Raw genomic sequence first — 14,138 nt, 5'->3', positions numbered from 1 at the left:
GAGAGCATATGGTTAAATATGGCAAACTAAATCTATTACAGATCATCTGGTGGGTTTTAAGCACTGCTGTAGGAAACCTGGCAACATTGTGTGTTATAGCAGTTTAGTATCTAAAAACAGCACGGAGGTATAGAATTGGTCTGTGTCCCCTGGAAATTTATGTAATAATAGTGAGATGAGGCTAGTACAGGGGTTTCTATAATACAAGCACTGGAGGAGTAAATGCTGTGTAGTTTCTTGTGAGTTCAGAATCACAGGGGCATCCCCTCTCTGGGTAGGGAATTTTCTTTTATCCGCTCTCAAGGACAGCTGACAAGGAGTCTGACATTGTACTATACAGCGTAAGTGATTAAGCACTTTGAGATTAGTTATGTATGCCATGGGAAAGGCACAGTTAACCTTTTGGATTCACTGGCAATAAAAGTTGGCTCTCTTGCTAGGTCCAGCTGATTGTGGGTTATGACATTTTTCTAATTTTGAATGATGGGAATTGATTGCAGTTTATCTTAGTACTGACAATGTAAACAATGCAGAGCTGTTATCAACTGGAGTGCCATATAAGTCAAAATAAATAAATAACAAACAAACAAACACATCTTGGGGGTTTTGTGTCTCTTTGCTGCCACCTGGTGATCGTGTGGAATTTTGCTACCCCAACTTTTGCTACCCAAACTTTTGCTACCCAAACTTTTTCTACCCAAAAGAGAATTTTGCTACCCAAAAAAGCCAACACAGTTCTAGGCTGCATAAACAGAGGGATAGAATCAAGATCATTCTCATGAAGTGTTAATGCCATTTTATAATGCCTTGGTAAGGCCACACTGGGAATACCGCATCCAGTTTTGGTCGCCACGATGTAAACAAGATGAGGAGACTCTAGAAAGAGTGCAGAAAAGAGCAACAAAGATGATTAGGGGTCTGGAGGCTAAAGCATATGAAGAATGGTTGCCGGAACTGGTATGTTTAGTTTAATGAAAAGAAGGACTAGGGGAGACATGATAGCAGCGTTCCAATATCTTAGGAGCTGCCGCAAAGTAGAGGGAGTCAAGCTATTCTCCAAAGCTCCTGAGGGTAGGACAATAAGCAATGGGTGGAAACTAATCAAGGAAAGAATCAAGGAAAGAAGTAGAACTAAGGAGAAATTTCCTGACAGTTAGAACAATTAATCAGTGGAGCAACTTGCCTCCAGAAGTGAATGCTCCAACACTGGAAGTTTTTAAGAAGATGTTGGATAACCATTTGTCTGAAGTGGTGTAGGGTTTCCTGCCTAAGCAGGAGTTTGGACTAGAAGACCTCCATGGTCCCTTCCAACTCTGTTATTCTATTCTATATCTAGTAGTCCTTGATGCAAAGGAATTGTTTTAAGATTTCATTTCAAGTTTCCTCTTTACAACAATAAAATCTATACCAAATACAGATTTGGATATGCACAGTTCTAAGGACCGTTTGATATTTTAAGATAAAAATGCTTTTACAGAAATGCAAGATTAAGATGTTAAATTAATTGACCATTTGCTTCAAATCTGCCTCCTTTATCTAGACAACTCACTTTGTCAAACAAAAACATCGATCTTCACTTTTTGAATGCATGCATCACGATTGCAGTTAAACTTGCAGTCAGGGAAATGTTTAAACTGTATTGATTTGTTACAGTGAGCTTCCTAGAGGTGAATAACTGGAAGAAGTAGGTCCTCCATTCCAGATGTTGGATTACAATTTTGAGAATCCTGGATGATTGGCTAAATTCAGGAGGAAGAGGTCAACAGACTCTTTTGTAACTGATCTAGACATGCAGATGGGATTAAATTCAGTTTCCCTATCTATGAGGAATAATTTATTATGGGTAGTTCTCACTTAATGACCAGTTGCTTAGTGATCAAAGTTATGATAGACCCCAAAAGGTACTTACAGTCTGATTTCAATGGCCACACCTCCCCCATTATCATGTGATTGTATCTTGGGCCATTGACAATTGTCTTGCATTTAGGGCTATTTGTATTCTTCTACATTCGTGTGACTGCATTTTTTGCTGATTTCCCAAGATTTCTGAGGTTTCTGCCCCCCCCCAAATGCCCATTGGATAAAATGAATGCAGCATGCAAATGACTTCAGCATGCAATTAATTACTGCAGTGTTCACTTAATGACAAACACAAAAATGGTCATAAAATTGGATATGACTGATGCTTAATGACTGCCTCAACTTCTGGGCTCAATTACAGTCATAAGTCAAGGATTACCTATGTATCTAAATAAGTAGAACAAATCATATATCACAGTAGCTTTCCTGGAAAGAAAGAGGAGGCCCTGAAAAGAATCTATAAATATTGAAGCACCAGGCTAGATAATGAACTGTCAGATCAAATAATATCAGTGAATTGCAAAACAGACATAATCAAGAAGCCGAAACAGGACCAGGCCATAAAATTGATTGTAACTTGTATTTCCTTTCTTAGTTTCTTCCTGTCTTGATGTAGATTAGGTAACAATATAGGCAGGCAGCATTTCTTCCTTTCTTTTCATCAGAGGTAATAAATTGATATCATGAAAAACAATTCTATTTAGTAATCTGAGGAGTACAACTAACTAATGCAGACTAGACATACCTACACATTACAAAATTATCACTTCTACAAAATTGAAGAGAATTAGCTGACAGAGCAGTGTTTCTTGACCTTGACAACTCTAAGACATATGGATTTCAACTCCTAGAAATCCCCAGCCAGCATAACTTGACTAGCTAGGGAATTCTGGAAGTTGAAGTCCATACTGTATGTCTTAAAGTTGACAAGTTGAGAAACATTCCCTTAGAGCATATAATCATTGTAGGCTGGCTTGTACATATTTCTTTGCTTCTACTCAGTGGTGAAATCCAAATTTCTTTACTACTGGTTCTGTGGGCATGGCTTGGTGGGCGTGCAGGGGAAGTCTACTACAAATTCTCCATTACCACCTCACTCCAGGGGAAGGATCCTGCAAAATCTCCATTCCACCCCACTTCAGGGGAAGGATCCTGCAAAATCCCCATTCCCTCCCCACTCGTGGGGGAAGGATATTGCAAAATCTCCATTCCCACCCTACTCGGGCTAGCCAGAGGTGGTATTTGCCAGTTCTCTGAATTGCTCAAAATTTCCGCTACCGGTTCTCCAGAACTTGTCATAACCTGCTGTATTTCTCCCTGCTTCTACTGAACATGAATAACCTTGATTTCAAAGTTATATACAGTCCTATTATTTTAGGTTATCTAACCTTACTGCAAATGTACAGCAGTTTGAAGAATGAAGGCTCCAGAAGCTGCCTGGTCAAAGGATGGTTAGAAGCCTGTATGCACCAGGGGTCCAATTAACAAGTAATAGCATTCTGCTTCCATTTGCATGGTTGTTTCAAAGTACTCTCTTTCCAGCAGTGCACATATCGTAGCACTAGAGTCTGAAACTTCCTTTCCGTATGATTATTAGTTTCCACCCCTCTCCAAGCCACCTTACCTTACATCCAAAACGTGTACACTCCTGGGAGGGGAGGAGTGGGCGGGGCAGGGCCAGCCAGGGTTGGGATTTGGAGGTTTTCTGAACCGGCCATAATGTTAGCTATGGGTTCTCCCGAATCCGGGTGAACCCATAGCAGCCCACCCCTGAACAAAACCAGTAATTTCACAATACCCCTCCCTTTTCCTTGGGACCCAAATGGCAACCAGTCAATTTAAATTAGGGCTAGAATGGGAATGAACTGAATTAAGCAGCGTAAATGATTTATACTTAACAGCAGTTGAAATCATTGCAAAAAAAGTGGGAAAGAGTCACTCAGCCAGTTAAGCGCTTCTAAAACCTCAAAAAGCACTAAGCTTTATGTATTCATTTCTTTTATAGCTTGAAATGCTGCTTTCAGGATAAAATCCCCAATGAAACCAAAAGCACTTACAATGGGGTTTAACTTTGGTGGCCTATTAAATTTGTTTCTTTGCTCCTTCCTAAATTATGCATGTCAGTTCAATGTGGGTTGGAATGCTGCAATGAATCAATTAAAAAAAAATAGAAAGGTCAGAGCACAAGATCAATTATACACAGAATATTCTTCGAAGTAAATTTAACAATGCTTGTAATAAAGGAGGAGATGGCACCCTAAACAACTCCAGCATTTATTGTGATATCTCCTTTTGTTAAATAACAGCCAAAAGGGCAATGTTGTATAGTATTTAAGGAGGTAAATTTGAGCATAAAGTTTACTGGTTGACTCTAGTTACTTGCTCTCATAGCGCAACCAGACTTAAAGGGTCTTGTTGGGATAAAATGAGAGACCTCCCACTCTTCTGTACACCCAACTGAGTTCTCAGAGAAAAGGCAGAATGCAATAATAATTAACTAAATCTAATTAACTAAATTAACTAAACACTAAATAAAAATTACGTGTTTGTTGTCAGTTGGTAGATGATCATTACACCAAATTATAACTTCTCCATTTCTTGTATCTTTTGAAAAGAGAGTCCCTGTACTAAAATGATGTAAGGAATGTTAGCTCATTATTGTATGCAATTGCTATAGAAATTGACTTATATAGATCACCTTATTGCGGGTGTGAGAAATGGACAAATAGCCTATTGGACTACCAGAGTCCATAGGTCTCAGAAGGATAGCAGACCCTAAAAACCTACATGAACCAAAGTTTTAGATAGAAATATTTTAAAGTGTATCAGAACTATTTATAACCCTGCTGAGCTGTTGCTATGAAATGTGATTTTGCAAAGTATGTAGTTTGGAAATATATTTGGAATCAGAAGTTGAAACTATGAGAAATAGGGAATTGAAAGTAGCCGATGGATAGAAGTTTGAGATGTTGTCAGCTGATAGATACACTCAATTGTATCTACACTCAGATTCTGCAATTGAGTTCCAAACTCGATTGCAGAAAATACGACCTCAGCAACAGAGTGGTCAACGCCTGGAATGCGCTACCCGACTCCATTGTTACATCCTCAAACCCCCACAGCTTCAACCTTAAACTGTCTACCATGGACCTCACCCCATTCCTAAGAGGTCCATAAAGGGTGTGTGCATAAGTGCATCAGCGTACCTACTGTCCCTGTCCTACTGTCCCCATTTATTTGTATTCATTTCCTTCATTCATGTCCATGTTCATATTCATACCTGCTTTCTTGTACATGTTTGACAAACAAATAAAATAAATAAATAGATGTACACAGGTATATGTGGAGATTGTCTGTCAGTGAGGAAGCACAAGGAAGTAAGTTGTGAAATGCGTGCAGAAAAATATAAAAATAATGTCTTGGGATGAGTTCAGGGCCACCAGCTGTAGCTATTCTTTGCTGGACCTAACTATCATCTCAGGATCTCATTGCAATGGGTTATTGATATAAGTTGTGTTATGATGGCTGTTCATGTTCCAAATTGCTCATGAAATAAATCTCTGAATCTTAAAGTAAGAATTGTTTATTATATTGCTGCTTCCTGTTTCTTTTATTGGAATATTTTTATGACATGGGGGAGAATTGGAGGTTGAAGCTGTTGGATGAAAATGGGATATAAATTTAACAAATAAAGAACAGAAGATTTTCATGGTACTTGATACTCTTCTATTAGACATTCAGAAAATGGACACGCAATAGAAGCTTTTCTGAATGACTTCTTATGAAGCAGTATAGGCACTTAACTACTAAATGAGGAAAATTTGGTAAAGCAAATTAGAAATCAATCTCAGGAACATATAAAGAGATTGTATAATGTGTTACTTGAAATAGACTCTGAAAGGGATTTGGTAAAAGACTGTATGATAAAGTGGGCACAAAATTTTCAGGAGCCAATATTATTGGAAACTTGGGAAAAAATTTGGGTTAGAAATGTTAAATTTACACAGGCACAGAACTTAAGGGAAAATTTTTATGAAATGTTTTACAGATGGCATTTAGATCCTAAGAAATTATCGTGTATATATCCAGATATGCAAGCAAAATGTTGGAGATGTAATTGTGATGACGCTACATATTTTCATATTTGGTGGACTTGTAAAAATATTAAGGCTTTTTGGATAAGAATTTGGTGGATTCTACAAAATGTTCTGAAAAAGAAGACAAAGTTCCTGCCGCAAGTTTTTTTGCTGGGAATTATCACGGACTGTACAGTAATTGAGACTAAGTTGATTTTAAATTTAATAACAGCGGCAAGATTACTAATAGGACAGTATTGGAAGAAAAAAGAAGTACCTACAATAGGAGAATGGATATTGAAAGTTGCCAATTTGGCTGAGATGGCAAAAATCTCAGCCTTTTTGAAAGACAATACACAAGAAAGATATTTAAGTGAATGGAAAAAATGGATTGACTATATTCAAAACAGATATCAGACTAAGAGTTATCAGACTGCCTTTGAATGATTAGGATGTATTATTTTTGATTGTTTTGGGGGAAGTTAGGAATTGATGAGAATTGAAGGATTATAATTTAGTTAGGAAGGAAAATTTTTTAGTATATGTTTGCTTTATTTTTACTATACCTTGTGTTTGTTCCAGGAAATCGGGCGGGGGGGGAGTGGGGTTTGGGAAGGGAGGGGGGAAGGGGGAAGGGGGGAGGGGGGAAGGGGAAAAATTTTTTGTAAAACTTTTTCAATAAAAAAAACCTACTAATTGCATCTCTTAAGCTGCAGAAAATCCTTTCTGCAGTCATTTGTGCTGATGCCAGGAACAGCGTTTGACTTTATTTTGTAGCAGAGTAAATATATGAATTGCAAAGACTCAGTGCTCAATCACTGAGTGTTTCCTACTTAGTGGACTTGCTTTCATAACACTCAATCATTCAAGGCTACCTATTTAGTGGTTTGCTAAATAGAGAAATTTGTATAAGTCAATTTGTTTCAGGAAATTGAGTCATAAATACTGTTTGTTTCTAACCCTTTAGAGAGTAAGAATATAGTGGAGTGCAACCCATGTCCAGATGTTTCACAGCATTAGCCCCAGTAATAGCTTTGACCTATGAAAAACCTGATGTTTTCAGCAGAATCTTTCCTGTTCAATCATTATGCCAATAATAAGGATTGGCAGATTCTTCTCTATGTCAGAACGGAATTTGTAATTTCAATTATTTTTTTAATTTGCATTTATATCCCGCCCTTCTCCGAAGACTCAGGGTGGCTTACACTATGTCAGGCAATAGTCTTCATCCATTTGTATACTATATACAAAGTCAACTTATTGCCCCCCAACAATTTGGGTTCTCATTTTACCTACCTTATAAAGGATGGAAGGCTGAGTCAACCTTGGGCCTGGTGGGACTTGAACTTGAATTTTAACTGGGGTTTATTATTATATGGTTTATAATTTCAAATTTTAAACTTTTTAAATATGGCCATTTTTTCTAAATATGCTCGGTTTTAAATTGTCGTTTTAATTGTACATTTCTGTGTTTTTATTTTTGGCTGTACACCGCCCTGAGTCCTTCGGGAGAAGGGCGGTATAAAAATTTAATAAATAAATAATAAATAAACCTGCAATATTGCAGGCAGTTGCTGTTAATAACAGGCTGCATTAGCCTGTTGAGCCACCAGAGGCCCAATTAGATGCAATCAGGTTACGTCTAAAATAATAGACATAACCTGAGGGCTGCAGTGTGGCTCAGGCTGTAAAGAAGCCTGTTATTAAAACACAGCTGCCTGCAATTACTGCAGGTTCTAGTCCCACCAGGTCCAAGTTTGACTCAGCCTTCCATCCTTTATAAGGTAGGTAAAATGAGGACCCAGATTGTTGGGGGGGCAATAAGTTGACTTTGTAAATATACAAATAGAACGAGACTATTGCCTTACACACTGTAAGCCGCCCTGAGTCTTCGGAGAAGGGCGGGATATAAATGTAAATAAATTAAAAAATATATATATCAGAAAGTTGGGAAAAACTACTTCTGAAACGTAGTCATTGAAACAATGAGGAAAACAATGTGCTAGTACTCTTAATAAAAATATTAATCAAAATCCAAGATGAAATGTTTTCACCTTCTGGAAAATCTATTTGCCAATATTTTCCAATCTTATGCAATTTTCCCTCATTTTCTATAAAAAGCTAGCCCAAGAATAAGGTTATTTTTTTCCCAAAGCCTCTGTAGACTTTGATGAATGACCTCTAGTTCTTCTATTCAGATTTTAGTTTTATCCTCACCTGGTCTCAATTTTAAAATAGTAGTATACAGTATATTTTCAGTCACATCCATGAATTCCAATGGAGACAGCAGTATGTGGGTGAATATTCAGTTCTGAGATTTGATTCAAAGACACTCTGTGAAATCATAGGGTCCATTTGGGCTACAGAGGTTGTTCATCATCCACTTGAACACATCCAGTGAAGAGGAACCCTCATTACTACCCTGGTAAATGGTGACGCTATTGAACTGATTTTATTGTTAGGATACTTTTTTAAATTTCCAGTCATGTTTTCTCAAGACTAAATCCAACTTCTTCGATCCTTCCCCATAGGAATTCATTTCTAGTCCCTGATCATCATGTTACTCTTCTCTGAACCAGTTGCAGTTTGTCTGCATTCTTAAAATACTTGAGCTATGGTCCCACTAAAGTAGAATAAACAGAATAAACGAAGCAACTACATCAATGCTTTGTTGCAATCAAGATATACTGTATCTAGAGCATCCCCTTAATCTAGGAAGGAAGTTACTTAATTTTTAGAAAAAAATGAGATAAAAATTTTTTGGCAAGAATTTTTTCTTAAACAATGAAAGCTTGTTTCTCAGAATTACTGCATTGTTTTCAGGGTGGTTTCAGACTGATCTGTTTATGATCTATTCTAGAATTTCTTCATCAGGGCCAGACTTCATTTTCTTTCCCCTCTTTTTGAATTTAAAGATCACATTTGTTCTCCTCCTTCATCTGGACTTCATCAGTTCTCCAGGATTTCACCCATTCTCTAACGATAATTCATAAAGGTTTGGCCAGATCATCAGGAAGTTCTGTAAATAACCTTGCAGTGAGAAGGGCAGCAAACAAATTTAATAAAATAAATAAATAAATAATATGTAATTTAGTTGGTCCTGAAAATGTAACATCACTAAACATAAGCAGGTATTCTCTTGACCATGTTTTTATCAGCCAGAAGCTTCAATCTTGCTGTTCATCCACCTCTTCACAATTTATTGGTTAAAGACAGTATTTTTTTTCTTGCAATAGTGAAGAGAGAGCCAAAATTAGAGTCCAATAGTGCCTTGCTTTCTTCATGGAGCAGCGGCTTTTTTCCCTTTTATTTCAAACATATCTAAAACATTTTGTAGCTATTCTTAACATTATTCACTAACCTAAACTTATTCCGATCTACTGCTTTCCTGACCTAAATTCTATAGTTTCAGGTTGATTGTACTTGTTCTTGGTAATTTGGCTGTCTGTCCATTTCCTATATGCATTTTTTGGGATTTTGTTTTGTTTTCAATTCTTTGATGGCATCCCATTGTGTTTCCAAATTCAGTTCTAAATTGAAGTGACAAGTCAATTACAATTTTCTAATCTAATTAGACATTTCAAACTGATTATAGTCAGACCAATCCAAATGCCTTTTGTGCATGTGCACCATCACATTATATTTATCTGCACATTCAGTTCAAACCAGTTTGAATATCCAACATGTATAGGTCAGTTTCCTAAATCAAATAATTATTTTAATGAACTTGATTATATTTGATTATATAAACAGACTCAACAATGTGAATGATTTGAATTGTGTAAGACCAGGCTATATGTGGCTAAGATAACCATGTTTTGCTTGCTTTTGTTCTATTTGGTTTGATCTATTTTGGTTTGTTTTTGGATTCTCTTCTGGTTGTTTTTTTTATTTGTTATGATGGCTTTTTAGCTGTAATACTGCCCAGAGCCACTTTGGTGCTGGACCGCTTTAAATTAAAGAAATAAATACATTTGTACAAGACTAATATGCATGTTCAATGTTACACTGTTCTAACTTTCTCCTCTGCCAGATTCAGATAACATATATGTTGGATGGCCAAAATGTGGTCATGAAAAAGACTGTGGATGCTTGTCATAATGTAACATAATAACATAATAACAGACTTGGAAGGGACCTTGGAGGTCTTCTAGTCCAACCCCCTGCCCAGGCAAGAATCCCTACACCATTTCAGACAAATGGCTATCCAACATTTTCTTAAAAATTTCCAGTGTTGGAGCATTCACAACTTCTGCAGGGAAGTTGTTCCACTTATTGATTGTTCTAACTGTCAGGAAATTTATCCTTAGTTCTAAGTTGCTTCTCTCCTTGATTGTCCTACTTCTTCCATCCACACTGCTCAGCAGAGGTTAGGACCATACAACGTTTATCAACCTAGTCTTGGACTTTGGAACAAACTGTATTCACAGAAGTTCACCATTTGAGATTAATGCATGGTGAAGGTATAGCCTGCATCTATTCACTGATAAGGCCATATTTATCACAGCAAAGACAACATAACTGCATTAATTTAACAATGCCATTTCTGAAGAAAAAAATATAAAATGCAACTATTGCCCTTTACAACCTACTTTTTGCCTGGGAATAAAGGCAAAGGGTTAAAGTTTTCCATCAAAAAAGTTTATATTCCTCATCCCCTGAGGAATTTGCTCCCTTTCTGGCAGCCCAAAAGACATTTATAATTCATTATGAACAGTGGAATGTAGCTGTTTGGTTATATAAATAACATGCCAATGGGGATCTGGAAAGGTGTTCTGAGGTCTTAAGGCTAATAAACTTTGGCTGATCTCATTCATGTTCTCAAGAAACTTCAACCAGAATATTCTGATCTTTACTCTGTAAAGGTGACTTTTCCGATATGTGGGAAAGAGTGAATGATGATTTAATAAATAAACAATTCCTTCCTCTACTTGTAAATTTAATACTATTAAAATAAATAAATTGCTTTATTTCTTTATGTAAATCGCTTTACATGAAGTCAGGCATAGGGCTGACTTCTATCTAGTTTCTCATGGTAACATTGGAAGCCATTTATCTTCTTCTCCTCCTGTATATGAATTGCAAGTAACTATATTGAAATACCCATAATTCAATGAAATATCTATAACATTCGTATGGTGATTTTTCACATAGGGACTGTTTCAGGCAAACTGGTTTCTACAAGGAAATAGTATATTAAAATAACTGATAGTTTGCCTAATTAATAAAAGTGTGTTATTCAGCCTAGAAAAACTAATTGTGAAATATTGGATCTATTATCTATCATTATGGAGAATCATAGGTATGGGTTTGCATCAGAAATGTTCTTTCAAAAATTAGAACATCAGCATACATAATTTTCTAGAAACACTAACTTCCTGTGCTGGATTTATATCACGAGAAATAATTCAGTTGTGCATCTCATCTCCGCATGATTCATTACAGTAGTGGGTTTTTAAACGGAAAGTCTAAAATCGGCTCCAATTCAAACCAGCAAAGTTTCTGTGTGTGTTTTTGTGCTCATGGAAGCTCATTAGTGACATAGTTATTCTGCAGTTAAGGATCCAATGCATGGCAGGCTGAGGAACAAAACTGATGGGTACCCTATAATTTCACATACTTTGCTATTTGGTTTACATTTCTACCATTGATTCCAGATATGACAGGGCTGCCGCCATCCTTTATGATCTGGCTGGAAATTTCAGAAGTTTGTATCTCAACACATCTAGAAGATAGGAACTAAGAAATATTACTAGATAGTTAGCTTTCTCCAACTTGGTACATTCCATCGTGTGAGGAAATTGGAGATGCCACATTCCTGAGAGGCATAGCATACTTTGGGAAAGTCTTAGTACTGTAATTACTATCCCTGCATATTTACAGATTACTAAATTGAGATGGCTGGATTATGCCATGCCTATAATTTCAATTAGCAGAATTAAATTCATCTAAATTTTTCTGGCTGTAGAACCAGAAAAAAACACTACTGCTTCTTCTTATTTTTCACAAGATGAGCTGTTACTTGAATTCTGAGGTGTTAATAAGCAAAAAATATAAAATATTTGTGGATGAAAAACCAGGTGAAGATTTAGTTCACAAACAGCAAAGGATTTATTTTAGATATCTGCAAGTCTGTCACTGCTAATATGGCAAGTTTATTGAACAAGTTTATATAATCCTAGCACAGATGTGTATGTGTTTTATAAAAATTAATATTATTTTTAATTTTTCAATAGAATAATAGTTTTAATAAATATTGTACAAATGTTTATTGTATATGTGCTGATTAAGATAATGAACATGATGAAATTAATAGCCTTTAATTATGAAACATTTGTGTAAGAATATGAAGTTTAGTTCCTGAGTGTGATAAAAGCGGTTTATGAGGGAATTGATAAAGCAGTGAATAAACTTAGGATGTATGATGTTCCCTTAGCTGTTTTATGTCTAACAGATTATTTGATTATATATTTATATCTCTACTGAGGAAAATGAAAAGTCTTTCATTTAAAAAAAAAACGGTTTACCCCTCCCCCATTCCCCCCTTTTCCACTTCTTCGCTTTTGACCCCCTTTCCCCCTCCCCCTCCTTTTTTTTTTTTTTTGCTGTTTTGTATTTTTAACTTCTTTTGAAATTTACTAAGATTGTGTTGAAAAAGGAGGTGCGATGTTCCTTTAACTGGGTAATGTTTTTATGAATAACTATATAAGAAATGCTTGTGGTGACATTAGACTATGTTGACTGGGGACATGAATGTACATGCATTTTGTATGCAGATCATGCTATATTGTTGAAAGAAAAATCTAACAATTTGCAGAAGATGTTAGATTATACAATATAACAGGAAATACATATCTGAAAATTAATTTAACTGAAAACCAAGTCAGTTGTTTTTGATAAAGAACAGAGTCTGCTTTATGGCAATTCACTCCTATTTACCAGGTAATTTCAGAGGCTAATGATGAAGGCTTTTGCTTCTGATTTAATGTTTAAATTACAGAATATGGCAAGAAGAAAACTATAGCAACTATATTTACTGGACTTATACAGGCCTATACAGGCCTAGTTCATGCATACTGCCAGTGGTGTCTGCAGCAAACCACAAACCAGGATGTTGTCTTCATTGCATGCTTGTGCCCTGGTATCTGACACAACTATATAAGTTATGACATTTAGCTGATATCTTCACATATTCAAACATTTGTTTACCTTATCCTCATAGATGTCTATGACTGCTAAGACAGAAATTAGCTTATTTTGTCCTAATGTCATGTGTACATTTAGCATTCTATACACATTTGCAAGTCAGGCTGACATTCTCACGTTTGGACTATTTCAATTCACTCTACATGGGGTATTTCAATTCACTCTACATGGGGTACCCTTGAAGAGCATTTGGAAGCTATAGCTGGCACATAGTCCGGAGGTGTGGGCAGTTCTTAGGGCCCCTAGGGTGGTCCATGTTATACTACTGCTCCGCAAACTACACTAGTTGGTAATTTGCTTCTGGTGCAATTCAAGATGTTGGTAATCATCTATAAATCCCTTCAGGGCATGGGTCCAGAATATTGTCTCATCTCAGTGAGACTAGTCCACTCCACCCATGCCAACAGAGAGGGCATACTGCAGATCCCATCGGTCAAGGAATTTTGGCTGGTGGGGTGCAGCAGAAGAGCCTTCTTTGCCCTGGCTCCTGCTTTTTGGAACATCTTACACCCTGAGGTGAACTTGGCTCCCACCCTGCTGACTTTTTGTAAGAGCTTTAAAACCTGGTTCTGCCAGATGGCTTGGGTCCCAACAGGGGAGGTTTCCACATTGGAGGTGGTTGACTAATTTAAAGCTAATCCCACCTGTCCCCAAACCATATATCTAGCTCCCTCCTTTTCCATCTAACATTAATGATTTTATTTTGTCTGTTCTGTCATTTTATATTCAATGATTTTAACGTTTTAATGTTTAATGTTCTTAAAGAGATTGGAGTATCAGACCATCTTATTTGTCTCTTGAGAAATCTATATGTGGGTCAAGAAGCAACAGTGAAAACTGGACACGGAACTAGTTCAAAATTGAGAAAGGAGTTCAGCAAAGCTCAATGCAGATGATACCACTTTAATGGCAGAAAGTGAAGAGGAACTAAATAGCCTCTTGATGCGGGTGAAGGAGGAGAGTGCAAAAGTTGGCTTGAAATTAAATATTAAGAAA

This window comes from Ahaetulla prasina, chromosome 3 (assembly GCF_028640845.1).
Source record: "Ahaetulla prasina isolate Xishuangbanna chromosome 3, ASM2864084v1, whole genome shotgun sequence".
NCBI classification, from domain to species: domain Eukaryota; kingdom Metazoa; phylum Chordata; class Lepidosauria; order Squamata; family Colubridae; genus Ahaetulla; species Ahaetulla prasina.
Note: the sequence above shows the minus strand (reverse complement) of the source record.